The sequence below is a fragment of the Nannospalax galili genome, unplaced genomic scaffold (genome assembly GCF_000622305.1).
Source record: "Nannospalax galili isolate Female #2095 unplaced genomic scaffold, S.galili_v1.0 scaffold589, whole genome shotgun sequence".
Taxonomy (NCBI): Eukaryota; Metazoa; Chordata; class Mammalia; order Rodentia; family Spalacidae; genus Nannospalax; species Nannospalax galili.
The window spans coordinates 3460036-3477890 of NW_008360324.1; the positions used below are offsets into that span (position 1 = coordinate 3460036).

The 17855-nt window shown below is 44.0% G+C and overlaps 1 protein-coding gene across 6 annotated transcripts in view; it reads right to left on the reverse strand.

Moving 5' to 3' along the window:
• Positions 1 to 17855, reverse strand: part of Ntf3 (neurotrophin 3) — a 67322-nt gene that overhangs the window by 41363 nt on the left and 8104 nt on the right. The window contains exon 1 of one of the 6 annotated variants that reach the window (XM_029559849.1): positions 15340 to 15437. The exons of the other annotated variants lie outside the window; for them this stretch is intronic. The gene's annotated coding sequence lies outside the window, so the exon portion shown is untranslated. Of the gene's footprint in view, positions 1 to 15339; positions 15438 to 17855 lie in introns of those variants that run through there. 6 annotated transcript variants of the gene reach the window in all.

The window sequence follows — 17855 nt, forward strand, 5'->3', positions numbered from 1 at the left end:
GAAGCCAGATGCGTGTTGCATGACCCCGTGGGCAGGGCAGCCTCACTTTCTGTTCCCACTTGAAGATGTTTCCACAGGAAGACAGGCTGTGCTCTCTGCAGGGGATCAGCCCAGAGCTCCCATTTGCTCCACACATTAGGTTCCAGCCAAGGATTCTGTTCTGGCCTGGAAAGGATCCCAAGGAGTACCAGCCACCTCAGTCTTGCTCACAGAGAAGCTGATTTCCTGGGTAGTTAAAGGTCAAGCTCATGCAGCCCAAAGGCAGGGCCAGGATGAGAACTCACAGCTACCCTGAAGCTCTTGGAAGCTCTTGGATCTTCCCCAACCTTCTGCTCCACCCACCACACCATGCCCTCCTCCTCCACACCTCCACCACTCTCTTTTTCCCACCTTCTCTTCTCCCACAGTGGTCTACTTGATTTTTCTCCACAACTCTCAAATTCTCCAGTTGCTGGCAGTGAAAGGTAGGAGGAAGCGTTGGAAATTGGAAGAGCTGAATTGAGCCCAGGAAGGAAAAAACACCTTCCTCTTTCTTTATCCATAGTTATTGCTTAGATTGATAAAACACCCAGCTCAGCTTCATTCTGAAAAGCAGTGACTGCAGGCCTGCACGCAGCCCAGCCCAACCTGCACTTCGAGAGGTGTAGAGGAGTGACAGGGCTTCAACTTCTTTCTTTTTTGTTGTGAGTTGAATTGGGTTCCCCAAAGCAGATATGCCGAAGTTCTACCCCCAGCCCCAAACTTCAGAATGCTGCCTTAGGAACAAGGGATCCTGTTAAAGTGAAGTCAGGAGGGGAGGTGTAAATCTAGCAAGATTGGTGTCCTTATAAACACAAGAGCAAGGAGACATGGAGGGAACAGGTGTGAAGACCCCTAGCAAGGGTTGAGTGAGGAAGAAGGATTTTAGGTTGGATCTACAGACCACGAAATGCTTCTGGCTACCAGATGCAAGAAAGTCAAGAAGAGCTACTTCCCCCATGCCTTTAGATGCAGCATGGTGGACATCTAGCCTGTAGAATGGTTCCTGTTGCCTTTAGATGCCAAATGTGTGGCACGTTGTCACAGCAGCCCCAGTAAACACATCAATGTCCCAGTTCTCCATAGTCTCAGGTTTACTGCCCCTGCAATGGTCTACATAGGCCAGGTAAAGTTGAATTTTTGTTACATGCCACAGAGTGCAAGCTACATCATGTCTACCCTGGATCAAAAGCACTTCTGGAATGTGTCTAGGAAACTCAAACTGCACCCTGCAGGGTTCCCCAACATCTTCCTCCCTCCTCCCCTGAAGTCAGCACTTTGGAAAGCCCTGGTTGTGGGGCTGCTTCTGGTGCTGCTGGGCCTGGGAGACTTTAACAACAAAACAGATGGCCCTGCTCTGTGGTCAGCTGGGGAAATGATTCTGAACAAGCCAAGCTCGAAGGGGCATGAGGCTAGGCAATGAGGAGAAGAAAATCCTCTAACTACCCAAAAACATCTGCTGAGGGAACAGATACAGCTAAACAGGGATCAAAGAGATTTCTAAAGCAACAGAGGGAAGAGTTTTACAATGCGTTACAGAGAGAATGGCAACTAGAAGAGCTGCAGGCCAGGCTCCAATTTTTCCTAAGTGGAACAAATAAGCTGATAAGAAGACAAGGTCCGAAGAGATGCAAAGAGAAACATGCACATGTGGGCAGATCTGGAAGCCAGAGGTGCCCACGCTTTGCAAAGCAGCAAGCTCCATGGTGGAGAGGAGAGAAGGATGAGAAAAATATGATACAGAGAGAGAACCAGTATCAGGGGCAAGGCGAAGTCTCATCAGTAAGTCCCTTACATAACCCGTACTGCTAAATACGCTTGCAAGAAACTTTGATGCCAAACAATGTTAATGTGCTCATCTCTAGTTATTTCTTTAAAACTTACCTCCTACATCTTCTATGGGTATAATCATTTAATCTTTGTACAAGCCTAGAAGGTAATCATAGTACTGTCCTCATTTTACAGATGACACAGGCATTCAGTATCTTACTCAAAGTCATCCTGCCGGTAAGTGATGGAGATGGATTCAAAGCCAAAGCTGTCTGGCTCCTGCCCTGAGTTCCTTTCCAACAGCACCACGAAGCTATGCTCTTAGCTGACAGCCTGGGGGTGTATGGGGAGGAGAGACTGCGGGAGAATTATCTAGAAACTAGATCAAGGAAGCACATAAACCTGGAAGGTCAAGCTACTGGAACAAAGGGGCACTGATTGTCTTTTTCAGAATTCACAGTGTTGTCTGCTGAGGTGGCCCAGGTATGGGGAATACACAGGTCTCTCTGCTGTCTTGTGAAGACAGCCAGCCCAGGTTCCCCATGCTGCAATGTCAAAGCTTTCAAGACTCACTGTTCTTCCTTAAAATGTTGACAACCTTAAGCTCAGAAAGGTAAAACCTTCAGAAATTTATTCTAAAAGAATTACTAGGGACTGGAGAGATGGCTCAGCAGTTAAGAGCACTGACTGCTCTTGCAGAGGACCTGGGTTTGATTCCTAGCACCCACATGATGGCTAACAACTGTTCTTAACTCCAGTTCCAGGGGAATCTAATGTCTTCTAAGCTCCACAGGCATTGCACGACACAAGTGCACTTGCATACATATAGGCAATGCACTTATACACATAAAATAAAAATAAATTAAGCATTTTAAAAAAGAATAACCAGGTATCTCTATAAAAGCTTATGTAAAAAGACAGCAACCACTGTATCAAACTTGTGATTAGAAAATGTGCCTCAGCCGTGAAATGGCTAAATCGTGATACTCAGCAGAATATTATGTAGTAATAATCAAGTTAAGTGTCTATTACTTAATGACATGAGGAAGTCCATGCAACGCAATATTAGGTAGAAGTGGCCAGGCAAATATCACATATGAAATATGATGAGTCCCTTATTAAAAATCAGAAGACTAGAGATGTCGCTTGGTTCCTAGAAGGCTTGCCTGGCCCACACAAAGCCCTGGGTTCCATCTCCAGTGCTGCATAAAAAATCGGGCATGGAGGCACACACCTGTAATCCTCGTGCTAAGGAGATGGAGGCTCAGAACTTCAAAGTCTTCATTGGCTACATAGGGAGTTCCAGGTTAGCCTGGGTGACATGTGACCCTGTCTCAAAAAAGAAAAAAATCAGCCACATAGATACACACAGAAAGAAAAAGAACTAGGAAGAACGTATGCCATGCCGGGATTTCCGCTTCTTCTTTTGCTGTCTAGTCCTTCTAACATTTTCCTAATTATGTATATAGAAAAAATATTAGAAAGGATATTTTTGCATAATCAGAAAGCAATGTTGTTAGTTACAGTTACTTCTGGACCCCCAATACTCTGTTTCTTTTCTACTTCCCACTGAGTATAAAAAAGGGGGAACTCCTATTAGCCACACTATCCACTCTCTGGTATTTCCTTTATCCTTAATATTAACCTAGGTGTGTGGTTTGAATGAGAATGTCTGCCATAGGCTCTAAGTATTTGAACACTTTGTACCCAGCTGATGGCTCTGTTTTGGGAGATTTAGGAGGTGTGGCCTTGCTGGAGGAAGCAGGTCACCGGAGGTGGGCTTTAGCCTTGCCCATTTCCAGTTTGTCTCTCTCTACTTCCTGTGCCTGTCTGAGGACATGAGTGCTCAGCTTTCTACTCCATCCACCTCTGCTGCCATGCCTCCCTATATGATGGACTCTTACCCCTTGGAACTGGAAGTCCAATCAACTCTTCCTTCTCTAAATTGCCTTGATCACAGCAGAGAGTTAACACACTAGGAAAAGCCAAAACTGCTGAATTAAGGAGGCCAGTGTTTAATGTTTCTGATCAGACAAAAGAACTGCATATGTTAAGTACAATATAAGGACCATGTTGAAGAGGCGGAGTAGATGAGATCGTCTCCCAGTGAATCATGCAGATTACTGTATCTAGCAACTGGCAGGAAGGAAGGCAAAAGGTGCTAGAGAAAGTGGCATAGCAGGAAAGGGGGCGACTGTCATAAATAAACAAGCAGGGAGTGTGAAATACTGGTTAAGGCTACTTGGACTCCTGAGTCAGAAGACTGACTCCAAGCTTGGTGCCACCTCTTGCTATTTAACTCTGGGAGAGTTACTTGGTTATTCAACAAATGACTGGACATTCTGAGTCCTAGAGACAGAGCAGTGGGTCAGCAATAGGAAAGCTCTGCCCTCCCGGACCTTATATTCTAGCAGGAAGAACGGAACATACATTAGAAAAAGGAATAAAATGTGTGGTTTTTCAGACAGCTTAGGTGCAACTTAGAAAAAAAAATCTGTAGAAGCTTTCACTATCTTACCTGAAGAATGGAATGGGGTAACAAAGTGGTATTTCATGGAGTGTTATGAAGAGTCACAAGTTCCCATAGATCCTGGCTCAATAGTGAATAATGATTGCTATTCTTTGGACATTAACTGTGGTAGTTTTAAATGTCAACTTGGGCAATTGAGAATCACCTGTGAAGAGCCTGAATTGAGTAACTGTTTTATCAAGTTGGCCCGCGGACATGTCTGTGGGGGATTGTCTTTATTGTTAATTGAACTGGAAAGAGTCACCCTGAATGTGAGAAAGGCTGGGCCCTAAACTGTATAAGATGAAGGAAGCTGGTTGAGAACGAGCAACCAGGTGGCATGTGGCTTTTGTTTCTCTTCGATCTTCACTGTGGATGTGATGTGACTAGCTTCTTGAGTTCCTGGTTTGACTCCCTTCAATGATGGACTGTAGTTTGGAACTGTAAGACCAATAAACCCTTTCCTCCCTTAAGTTGCTCTTGGTCAGATGTTATCACAGCAACAGAAATGAAACTAGGGCATTTAACAAAGTGACATTTAGACTCCTTGCCTGCACGGTAACATGGGGAAATTATAAAAATGGCAGCAATCATTTGAAAATCACAGAGGCTAAGTAATGTAAGAAATTAAGCCAAGAATACTATAACAGGGTTTTGAGTTTTCTAATGACTGAGACTTAGAGTAAAGTTTTTTTTAACTTTGAGATTTACCCAATTTCACAAGAAGTCAAAGGAATCTCTGATCCCTCTATCACTTAATAAAAATACTGTCTGCTCTTTCTGTGCCTCTCAGTCCAGAGAATGAGATCCAGGTGTCATCTACAGAGGCGCTGCTCTACCAAGATGTTCTCTGCCAGGTCCCTAAGTGTTGCAGCATCCAACTGGGCTTTCCAAGCAGCCCAGAGGAAATGTGTCTGTTACTTTTCTGAGACTATACATTTCAGGGTTCAGGTGGGGAGACTGGTCAAGTTTTCCCAAAGCCTGCAGTCAGGTTGCAGACCATCTGCAGATGCCCACTCAGGCTCCAGGCCAGTCCTCCAGAAGGCAAAGTCAATTTTGGTCTTTCTCCACCACTGGGACAATAGTAGTTGATTCTCCAGGGAAGGAAAGAAATTCTACCCTGGCTGAGCAGACAGTAAAGCTTTCTAAAATTCATGTATTACAGGCCTTGGGTCTCAGCCTGCTGGTAGGGAAGCATTCACCAGAGGCCAGGAAAGGACATGAAGAGATAGATACATGAGTATATTTGCATCTGCACATGAAAAAAATGCATGTGCAAGATTTCAACTGATTAAATGTAGGGTATAAATCAGTAGCTGATGGTTGGTGGACCTCTTGGGGCTAAATGATTTGTTTGCATTTGACTCCAAAGGCAAAAGCTTGAGTGCTGTCCTTCCAGGGAGGGTCTAGTTTGGCTGAGTTTAGTAAAGTTGAGTGCAAATCAGAAATGTTGAGCTTTTCTCTGCCTGCAGTTCAGTAACCTCTTCCTCTCTTGGGCTTGGAAGGGCAGAAAAACAGAAAACATATACTGCACTCTAAACCAGAAGAAAGCTTCAGGAAAGCAGGAAAGCTGAACCCTAAATACTGCAACCTCCACAGCAGAACCCCACGAGATAGAGCACTGTTGAACTAGGAACAGATGAAGGGATCCCCCAGGGGACTTTCCAAAAAGTTCAGCGAACACACTTGAGGGGGGTTAATACAAACCAAACCAAGAGATGAAAAGCTGTGAGACTGTAATAGGTCCTTCACCTGCAAACCACAATGTCCTGGGCAAGGTAGAGGAAGCACCCCACACAGCTCCAATCCGTTCTCCACCAAGATCTGACCACTCCATGCTTCTCTGAACCTCTGAGCCCCTGTCTGTGTAATCCTTAGCCCCTGCAATTTTCTTAACCAATCCAAGGCTCACCCATCACCTTTCAGAAGTCTCTGCAATGCCCACTGCCATCCATGGGCTCCCTTCTCATGGCCTGACCACTTCCATCTTGAGTGTTATTTGGTTGGAGACGTCAGATTTCCCTACATGTGCTGTAAATCCTGGGAGGTAAGGAAACATGCATTTTTGTATTTCTCACCAGCATAGAACACAATACCTTACCATATCAGGCCCTCAGAAGCTGGTCACTGAATGAGCTGCTCTTTTAAAAGCAGAATTTATGGCCATTAGGTCAGTGGACAGAGCTCATTTCTCAGATTAGATAAATGAAGCATGCTGAACAGTCTGTTTCTTTCTCTGTGTTCCTGGTAACAGCTCACAGTTCTGAGGCATGGAAAGGGAGGTCTTTTGAGTGGGCTCAGTAAGAACAATGTTCTGTCTCTCCTCTGAAGAGATAGATCTCTAAAGGCAACACTGTGCTCCTTCTCCCATTGTTTTCTCCCTCTCGTACTCATGAACCAGTCAAACCTTCCAGCTCTACTCCCAAACAGTGCGAGTCCCTTGGCTTCTTGAGCCCTCCCTCTTGGTCACCCAAGTCAAGATCACCACTCTGTCTTGCCCAGTGTATTGGCATAAACTTGTCTACCTCTTTCCATAGCCTACCTCTTGCAAAGTTAAGCAAAGTGACTTTGGAAAAAGTTAATAAAATGGTATTGTTCCCAGTTCTAACCTTACACCAATGGCTTTAATATCACACCTGAGGGGAAGAGAAAACACTGGCTTCCTGACCTGTTGAGGGGGAGACAGTAGGGGTGTGTGCCAGCATCCTACCATATACCCCAGTTCATCACACAGTCAACACAACTCAACACACACACACACACACACACACACCCTCTGTATTTTGTCATTAAGGCCTACACCATCTAGCCTGCCTCTCTCCTGCTCTGTCTTATCCATACAAGCCTTCACTTTAGTTTTCATCATGATACCAATCCCCACAGGACAATTTTGGGTATCTATATACTTGTTTGCTTGTGTTTATGGATGCTGTTTTCTGGAATGTAAGCTTCATGGGGGAAGAGGGTGAATTGTTCCTGTTTGCTGCTCTGTCTATTGCAACCAGCTCATAGTAGAGCATATTAAATATTCCCAGGACTGCCCTCCCTCCCTCGCTCCCTCCCGCCCTCCTTCTGGCCCCCCTGCATGTCTTAACTACCTTTATTGATTCTTTGGGGTTAGTGCTAGGGATCAAACCCCAGGCCTCCTGCATGTTAGACAAGGGTCTGACCACTTAGCTATACCCCCAACCTACTAAATATTTTTGGTTAGAAGGAAATAATCTTTCTGGATACTAATATAACAATTACCTGGCAGTGGAGTGCTCCCTAACTGCCAATATCAGTCACAAGTTGAAAACTAAGACTTTATACACCTGACCAGTATTCCTTGGAAGCCATCTAGCTAAAACTTCCCATGGAAATAAAAAAGACTTTGAAGACATATACAAACTTTGCTGTTAAGATAAACTCAGCAGCAGCCTGGGGACATGACTCAGTGGTTAAAGTGTTTGCCACACAAGGAGGACGACCAGAGTTTGGTTCTTCAGAACCCATGTAAATGTCTGGTGGCCTGTATGTAATTCCAGCCTCCAAAGGCAGAAACAGGGGATCCCCAGAACAAACTAACTAGGAACCCATGTCTGGTGGCCTGTATGCAATTCCAGCCTCCAAAGGCAGAAACAGGGGATTCCCAGAACAAACTAACTAGCAAAATTACTGTATTTTTGAGCTCTGGTTTAATTGAGACACTCTGCCGCAATGAATAAGATACAGAACAATCCAGGAAGACTTCTCACCTCAACTTTAGGACTCTACATGTATGGGCACATACATATACCCACACACGTACAAATGTGAACTGGCATGCACATGCAAATGCAAACACACACACACACACACACACACACACACACACAAAGAAAAAGATAAAAATTAAGATAATCTTGGTAAAAGTAGTAGACCCACTGGGGCTGGAAAAAAAATCTTTCAAATTGCACAATCCCCTGCCCTATTGGAGGTTTGCTTGGGGTTCAGTCCAGTGTGACCAACATTTCTTGAAGGACTTAAAGGTGACTAGAATAAGGCCCTAACTCCCTAAGAGTGTAGCAGGCAAGACAGACAGACGTGAGCATGTGCATTTCAGTAAATGATAAGCCAAAGGTGTGTGCTGGCTTTGGGGCTGTTTCCTAATGAGCTAGAGCTCCTGTAACAGTCATGGAGGCAGGAAAGGAATCCTCAGCATCAGGAGCAACTGCACAAAAGCAGAGCTCCCCAGGAGCTCAAGCAGGAAATGCACGTCACCTGGAACAAGGCAGCCACCTTCAACAAGCTTGGCCTGTATGTGTAGGGGGCAGAGAGTCTTCTGTCACACTTTAGTCATTTTATTTATGAATTTATTTATTTAATTTATGTATGTATTTAATTAATTAATTAATTAAATTTATATATATGTGTGTATGTATGTATGTTTGTGTGGTTTTTTGAGACAGGGTCTCTCCATAGCCCCAGCTGGCCTGTAATTTGCCATGTAGACCACGCTAGCCTGGATCTCATAGAGATCCACCTGCCTCTGCCTCCTGAGTGCTGGGATCAAAAGTGTGCACCACCATGACTAGTTTATTTCTTGTTTTTTGTTTGTTGTCTTGGACAGAGTCTAGCTATGTGGTCCAGGCTGGCCTTGAACTCCTGATCTTCCTGCTTCAGCCTCCTTAGTGCTGGGGTTATAGAGCCTGCAGCCTCACACCAAGCTTCATACCTTAATTATTAGAATAAGCAAGTGTTCTGAAGTATTAGATCTATTCCCCGTTTTCTTCCATGAGCAATGAATTGTTCATTAACAAAAATCCCAGACAATGAAGGAAACAAAGGGAAGAGGGAAAAGCAAATAGCTTGATGAGTTAACTGGAGAATTGCGTGTATCATTAGATAACAGGCTTCAATAAGAATTTTCCTGCTAGAGCTAGTGAAGCAGTATGTTTGTTGCAGAGAGTTATGTGAGATAAAGATGGCGGCGTGGTAGAAAAATCTACCCCAGTGTGACACATGCAGTTCCCGAGCTTTACAGTCAGGGCTCCGGATTCCTACCATGTTGCTTAGCTTCTCTGAGTAGTTTCTACTCCACAAGTTAAGAAAAGTATACCTATCTTGCAGAATAGCTTTGGCACTGAAATTGTGCACATACGGTACCCTTAGCACAGTGGAATATTTAGGTTCAGGGCCTCGTGCGCAAATAAATAAGCCAGCAAATTCTGAACAGATTTTTAAAAACTTGTCACATTAAAAATCTTCATACTGAAAAAACAACAACAACAACAACAACAAAAACCCTTCATACTGGATCAGAAACTGGTTATCTAATTACCTAGGATTTATGGATCTGAATCTTTAGCATTGGGATATCCCTAGGGCCTTTGCTGTTTAAGGTGGTATTCAGCATGAGAAAGGCAGGAGTTAACAGTAGGAGGTTCAAACAAATTGTTAACTGGACGTCTACAAGGAGTATTGCACTTTTTGAACTTAAGAGAGAGGCCAGGGGTGTTTTCTAGAGAACAGCATAAGGTGGGCATGTGGGAGATAGCAAAGGTGCACAGTGAGAGAGGTGCAGGCTTTGGCCAAGGTGTCCCAGCTCCAGTGCTGTGCCCTCACACCAGCCAGTGAAGGGGCTGAAAATACCTGCCATCCCTACACAGTCTTGGGGTCTCGACTTCCTGGACTACTGTGCAGAAGTAATTCTATGCTTATTTACCCTTTAAAGGTCCTGACCAAATTGTTATCTAGAGGTAAAGGCCAGGGACAGTGTTTCTATACCCTAAGGCTCAGCAACTGCTAGAGTCCTGCAGGAATATGGCAACCTCTTCTCTTCCTGACTGGAAGTTCTGGGCTGTCTGTTTATTTGTTGCCCATATTAGTCTGTGTTTTGGTGAGCACCTCCTTTCCTCCTTTGGGTAAAACCTGCTAGGCAAGCAGATGCTCTGCCTTATAGTTCATCACAAGGACTGATGCAGCCCAAGAGGGACCCACAACCTTCGGACTGCTCCTATCTAACCTCACCTGAAAATCTTCACAAAGTTCATAGATGCTTCTGGTTATGACGTTGTCTACTGATAACTTTAATGTGTAACTTTGGAGGACATTTTCAGTCTATAGGCTATATGCACCAAAAACAATTACCCATACGCTGGAAGTGGGGTCTCTGGAGTGGACTCTATTTTGATGGCTTGATATAGCTAAGTTGTTTTTCTGGTGCACAGCTTGATGAACTGTGAGCCTCTGACTCAAGCTAGGCCAATCAGGATCTCTCTGTAAGGGATTTGGAATTGGGGGCCCTTGGAGAATCACTTGGGAAGCCTAGAACCAGGTGGAAAGATGGATTCAGAGCTCAGAGTTCATGCAATTATGTAGGTGGACAGTGGTCTCCTGGCTCCTGATTTAGTCTCTTATGCAATCTTGCTGGAGGTCCTGTAATTGTATTCCTTAAGATGGCACTGAATCCTTTACTTCTCCTTTTAGTTAATTAATAATATTCTAAACAGTCATCCCAGGACAGTGTTGGCTAACATTCATTGAACCCTTACCATGTTCCAGACTCAGATGGCGCCGACTCTATCTTGTTGAGGACTGGGATAAACATGATTATCTATCCTCATTCTTTTATACTTAAGGACACTGATTGTCCAAGTCCTGCTGCTAAGAGGCCAAGGTGGGATTTAATACCAGGGTGATGCTCAATGGAACATCTGTTTTAAATTATAGCAATGCACAGCTAACCAAATAGTTTCGTCTCTTTAAAACCAAGCCCTGCCATGGGGCAGGCACTGTGCCAGGGGCACAGCCCGTCTTAACCATGATGCCCACTGTAGCAGACTATATTTATTTCTAATGTGATAGGGTCATTCTTAGGAACTTTGAGGGGATTCCCATGTCAACATAGCAGATTGAATATCCACTGCAGTTCACCCTGCACACCTACATATGTAACAGAAAACACACTAAAAATCAGTTGATAACTGCCGAGGCTTAGAAAGAAGAAGGGGGATTTTCAAGGCCTGAGGAGATCACTACAAGAACGAAAACATTCAGGATGTCATAGATAACCTAATAAGCTAACACCAAGCACCGAAGCCACATTCAGGTACATAGTGGAATATACGTCACAGAAAACCAGCTGAAATCAGAATAAACAGCTGTCAATGTAGGAAGGCCGACATTGTGAAGAAACCGATCGCTCTACTCCCCAAACCACTGAACCCAAGGAAGACATTTAGAGAATTATCTTGAAGGAATTTGAATGCTTAAAATTCTGAAAGATATACAAGCACTGCCATCTATACAAGTGAGAATGTGGATTTCCAAGAGGGTAAGAAAATGAAAAAAAAAAGGTAGGGTCCATCAGTGCAAAGGAGGTCATCTGTTTGCCACTAGATGTACTTGGGTCCTGGAAGAAAGTTCTGTTCTGCAGGTACTGAATAAGTGTGGCTGGAGGCAAAGCCTGGGACCTGTTTTGTAGATGGGATGGTCAATCCATGATGAAGTATATTCAGATCTCCTGAACGGTGTGTGTCTTGCTTAGCACATACCACTATGAGCATTCTTGCCCACGGGCGACCCCTCACAGAGAGCAGAACCTTGAATCTTATTTCCCAGTGATGTCATTGGAAAGAAGTAGAGTAATATGTTTTTCTTTAAAGCCACCGCAGTCAGCTCTTCCTACTTCTTACAGTGCCCCCTGAAACCCCCTGAGACTCTGTTTCAGGAGCACGTAGGTACTGCAGTGGCTCCTCAAGGAATATTTTCCCAGCCTATCTTAGGGGAAACAGAAATACACTAGTAGTATAAGTAGGACTGGGGATGTAGCTCATTGGTAGAGTGCTTGCCGAGTACACACAAGGCCCTGAGTTCCATCCCTAGCACCACAAACATGAAAAATATACCAGGTTAAGCCAAGACATATATTTGTAATTTACAACTTAAAACATAGTTTCCTTTGTATGATCTCATGGGAAACCCCACTTATGTTGTGAAGATAAGGTTTAATTTTATTAAGCCATTTTACAAAAGAGAAAATTGAAGCTTCAAGAAGTTGTGACTATTAATGAAAAGAAGTCTGAGTTCCCTCGCTTGAATGTCATATTTCCATATTCTTCATAGTGGAAGGTTTAGACTTGTCCACCATGAGCTCTGAGGCACAAACTACCTGCAGCATTTTCTTCTTAAATTCCTGGGCGGTATTCTACAGGAAGGTTATCAGAGAATTGCTCTCAACAACTGTTACAATCATTGTTTTTACTATCCCTCAACGCTACAGTCAGCTTTACATTAGTTCATGGGCCCCATGTCCTGAATTAGACTCTGGCAAACAACATCCCAGTACTTGGGAAGTTGAGGCAGGAGGATTGCTATGAGTACAAGGCCAACACCAGATACAAAGTGAGTCCCAGGTCAGCCTGGGCTAGAGAGAAGTCTTATCTCAAAAAAAAAAAAAGAGGATCAATCAATCAATCAAACAAACAAACAAAAAAAATCTATGGCAACAACAAAATCTCAAATACTTATTGAGGTAAAAAAAATGGCCGAATGAATTTTAAAGGGAAGGCATTTTAGATTTGAGTCATGACACTGAAACAATTTCTTTCAGAGGAGCTCTGAATCCAGCATCATGCCTATATGCTTTTGTAAAGACAATCTAGGAGATGTAAAGAAAAAGGGCCCACAAGGACTTCATAGAACAGTTCACCCCTCCCATTTGAACAGTGCCTAAATTCACCTACATGGTGCTGGAGTCAAACAGTGATCAGCTAGGGACTATCTTAGAACATCACAAAGCTTCTAGAAGACCCCTTCTAAACACTGGAGTTACTGACAGGAGACTCAGAGCAAGCTGCCCACACTCATCTTTCCTAGCCACATGCCTTGCAAAGACCTTTCTCCAAATCTCAGAGCCGCTATAGTCTTTGTCACCAGCACATTTCAAATTCACAGTGCTATAGTCTACTGGCCAATTCTCTATACCCCAAGGAAACCCCAAGGTCACTGATGGTGAGAGCTTGCCTTTCTCCTGGTACTCCTGCTACCTAACCTCATGACTAGGAAGACTCTAGAGAGAGGTGCCTTGCAGGCCCTTCAAATAACACTTTACAAAGCAGGGAAGAAAGCCATCTAACAGATGTGTTATGTTTTTTAAAGGTTCCCTTCTAAATTCCAGAGAAACTAAACAAGCACCTGATGTCTATTTCTTCTTGGTGTCTGGACCTATTAAAACCAGGATGTAGGAAAGAAAATGACAAGGAGCTGGCTGAGCAGGAGGGACTCAAAGGACAGAAGTGGACAGTAGATGGCAGTCTGTCCCTGTGTGAGAAGTGGTCACAGAGCCAGTATACACTGCAGGGAGGGAACGGGGAGAAGCAGCTCTTGAAGGAGAATCCATTGCCCTCCAGTCTCCCTCCCATTTCCTTTCCATTATGCTGACCGAAGCCACAAGCAAGAGTGGAACACTTCTAAAGGTGACCATGAGCTACACCTCCCCCAGGTACCAGCACTTGCACTATACACATCATCCCCAAAATTATGTGCTCCTGAAGAATCAAAGGCACTGAGCATCCTCACCTTAACCCTGCTCTAGCACTGGAAATTCAAAAGCAATGAAATCTCTGTTATATAGAAGAGAAGACTGGTCCTGGATCCTTTAGCCTGCTCCTGAACTTAAAGGACTCTATCTTGTTCATACTAAAAAGCCACAGCCGAGCAAGGAATCAGCCGTCTACCTTCAATGCTTATCCTTCCCTCCCTTGGAGCCCATTTATACCCTGCCTTCTCCCTACCCATAGCCCTCTAGGACGGTGCCCCATTCACCTCAGTATCTTCTCCAACAGCTAGAACAGAGCAACCAACAAGACACTTCCTGAATCATCTTCATACATGTATTTGGAGTTGCTTTCTGAGTGTCTAAAGAAGAATGACTCTAATTCATGTGCAATGACGCCCAATTCCCCATGACCAAGAGACCAAATTCACACTGCTAAGCAGGTTAAGACATGGAGGAAAGGGTCCTAAAGAGAGCCAGAACAGGGTTTTCTGGCAAGCAAGCAGCCAGCGTTTATGATCTTACCATTGGGACAGAGAAAAGGAGAGACACAGAGGACAATGCTTTGAACCCTTGGCAAGAGGGGCCACCTCTCTGAGCCAAGTTCCTGGTGCCATCTACTCCTGTTGCACAACTAAACTAACGGGTGACTCACTAGTGCGTTTGTGTGTGCTTATTCATTCACTCTATGCATTCCTATGGCAGACAGTAGTCTAGGTGTTGGAGGACACAAAAATGACAAGCACAGATCCCCCAAGAAGCTCCTGCTCTAGTAAGAAGACAATACAATTAAACACAGACTGCTAAATATATAACATGGAGGAGGTTGGGAAGGAAGCCCCAGCTCTCTGTGGAAATGCAGGGAGCCTTCCCAGAGAAGGCAATGGTGAAATGAAAATGTAAAGACGATTTTAATATTGCTTGTGAAGATGGAGAGTTGAGCATTCAAAATACAACACACACACACACACACACCACACTACATCCTCAAATGCCATTGCAAATTCAAGAACAGATGCCTATTCTGACTACTCACATCAGTTCCGTCAGGGTGTTTCCTACCACATGCATGCCTTTTGAAGTTGTCCTCTTATATTTCATCCATCCATCCAGATTTTATGAGAAGTTAGGAAACATTTTAGTCATCACTTAAATCTTTAACTCCGTCCTTTAACAGGCAAGGAAAGTGAGACCCAGGATGCCTCAAGGATGTCTCAATTGGAATGAGTCTCTGACAGACTTAGAGGTAAGATTGGTCTCCCTGATCATAGCTTGCGATCTTTTGGATTTATCTTACTGAATTCAGCTACCCACAGACAATTTTATCCCACATAAACCTCTCCCCATGCTCCCAGCTAGCAATCCAAGATCCGCCACAAATCTGGCAAGCTTGCCTCTTCAGCACTCTATAAACATGCACTCATCCATATGTTCAATAACTTATCTGGCATCACATAACTTAATTTCCTCCTCCACCCCCTCCACATTTCTGTACATAAGTACTCCAGGCCAGTAGGAATACCTGGAAATCCCAGGCATGGGCCACAGTGAGGCGGAGGGAACAGCAGAGCCACGGAACATCTGAACAGTCACAATCTTCAGGGTCCTTTTGACCAGCCAGTGAGTCCAACTCCTTCCTTTTCCAGACCAGGAAACGGAGGCCCATGGAGGGAAAGTGTTCTGCTCAAAATCATACAGTTAGTCTGAGTCCTTTGGAGGGAGGAAGGTGACAAACTGTTCAAGGTAGCCAGCTGGGTGTCAGGAGGGCTAGGCTCCTTCCTAATGGTGGAACACACCTGTTGGGCAATCAGGTGAGGTTTTACAGCTTCATCTTCCTCTTGAACCTGGTAGAAGTACCTGATGACCTGGTAGGAGTAGGTCTGTTAGACACAGGATGGAACCAATTCCAGACTGAGAACTTGAAATACATTCCTCAAGGGATAACATGGAGCCAGAGGTGGAGGACAGATATTTTTAAATGATGGGGGCTTAGGTCTAGAAACAGAAGGGGAGGGTGTAATATACTTTGAGGTTTTGGCAACCAGTCTTTTAAAAAGGGCTGTATCTCTTATTTAAAGAGGAAAAGCATTACCCAACAGGTGAAAAGTTTTAAACAAAGTAAATAAATGCATTTTGAGCATAAACAATCCAACAATCTAATAGAAATTAGGTCAGTGTTCTCTGTTGCACAGTGAAAATACCTTTAAACTATGGAACCAAGTCATCGCTCCTCAACTGTCTTGAAGGATGTGCATGTGCGTGCGTGTGTGTGTGTGTGTGTGTGTGTGTGTGTGTGTGTGTGTGTGTGTGGTAGACACCGTGGGGAGATGAGGAAAGAAAAATCAAGAGCATTCAGTCACCATTCAAGGAGGGCTGCCCTATTTGGCATCAAATACAACCTGGGGACCCAGTCCTTTATAGCAATCCCGGCCTCCCAACCATATCTCTCAGCAAGAAATCCCCCTGAATGTTGGCCCAGTCTAAATGGCATGAGTTCCCTAGCCTATCAAGGAAAGTCACTTTTTAAACTCTGAGGAGAGATTTTTGTTCTTAATTCACATTTAGATTTTGTGTAGTCTTCATCCTAGGACTCAGGAATGCTGGGACGTATCACCTCTTGTGAGTGTGTGGATCAAAACCAGATGTCCGGCTCCCATCTCATAGAGTTTACAAGGAGTCAATTGTGGCTTAAATCAATACCTGCATACCGGAAGGGTATTCCCTTGTTGACAATAAGGAAAGTAAATTGGGAGTGCTGATGGAAGCTAAGACAGATTTGACACATGTTTGCCGACAGGTGGCTAAAAAATTCTAAACATTTGTCTTGCACATGAAAAGATGATCCTGTGGGGTGACAAACTTTTATGAGGCTATAGAACTGGCTCTCATCTGGATGGTATCATAGAACATAGAAAACAGAATCTGGTAGGTGGTGGACATCAGATGGCCACTGGCTACAGGAAGGAAAGTGTGAGACTGTTCTGTTAGCACTCACGGCCTATCTCTTAACCTCAGTATCTTCACTTGTAATTGAGATTACCTGGGGATGTTGAGATAATTTCCTGTAATATTTGTGATAATGCCTGGTACCTAGTAAATACACAAATGCTGCTCTCATCTTAAAGGTAGGTGCTTATCTTCATCAGAAATGTTGACAATGAAAGCTGTTTGATTGGAAGCTGCTGAGTGATTGGCACCTGGTCTACCAGATAGCCAAACCCAACTACTACCAGCTCTGCACATTGAATACTATACAGGATGAGCCAATGTCCTGAGCATTCTTGGCCAAAACAAAACATTCTGGTAAATTCTTTGCATGCCTTTCAGTCTTTGGGCCATCTTCCAAGATAAAAACAGGAGTTCCTTAAGAATGTGCCAAGACACGCTCTAAGTGAGACATATTAGCACAGATTAAATAAGCGGACAGAGCTGATGGAGGTGGAGCTGGAACAGGACCTCTGATTCAAGTCCTTCATTTAGAGACAAGGAAATCACAGCCTGGTTAGAGAATATTCAGGGTCACATAGCAACAGCTCATTAGTGACAGAGCTCAGTCGTCAGCTTGATCCCCACCTCCAAGTCAGCAGACCATCTGCTGCCTCATGGTGCTTAAGATCACCTTGTGCTGAAGTCTTTTGAGATCAGTAAGCTATTGTTCAGTCCTCTGCTTCCTTCAAAAATCACTAACTCAAATGCCTTCTTTGGAAATGTTGCTAGAAAATGAGCAATCATAACAGATCACACTAAATTCGACTTCAAAATCTGTTCTCCAACTAAATCAGTCTTAGCCAGAGGTCTGTCCTGTAAGGGTGCCTAGAGTCCTAGAGCCTTCAAGAATTCCTACTCAACACTATTTAAAGAGGACTATGACATGGATGAAGACATAAGCATCAAGTGCATTCTGACTGCATGGAAATGCCTACAGTCTCCGGCTCCTTGATATTTGTATGTAAATCCAAAGGCTGCTTTATAGAAAACTGTCCAAAAAAAAGGATTAAAGCTGTTGGACTAGGTACACATCCTTTCAGGTTTGGAAGT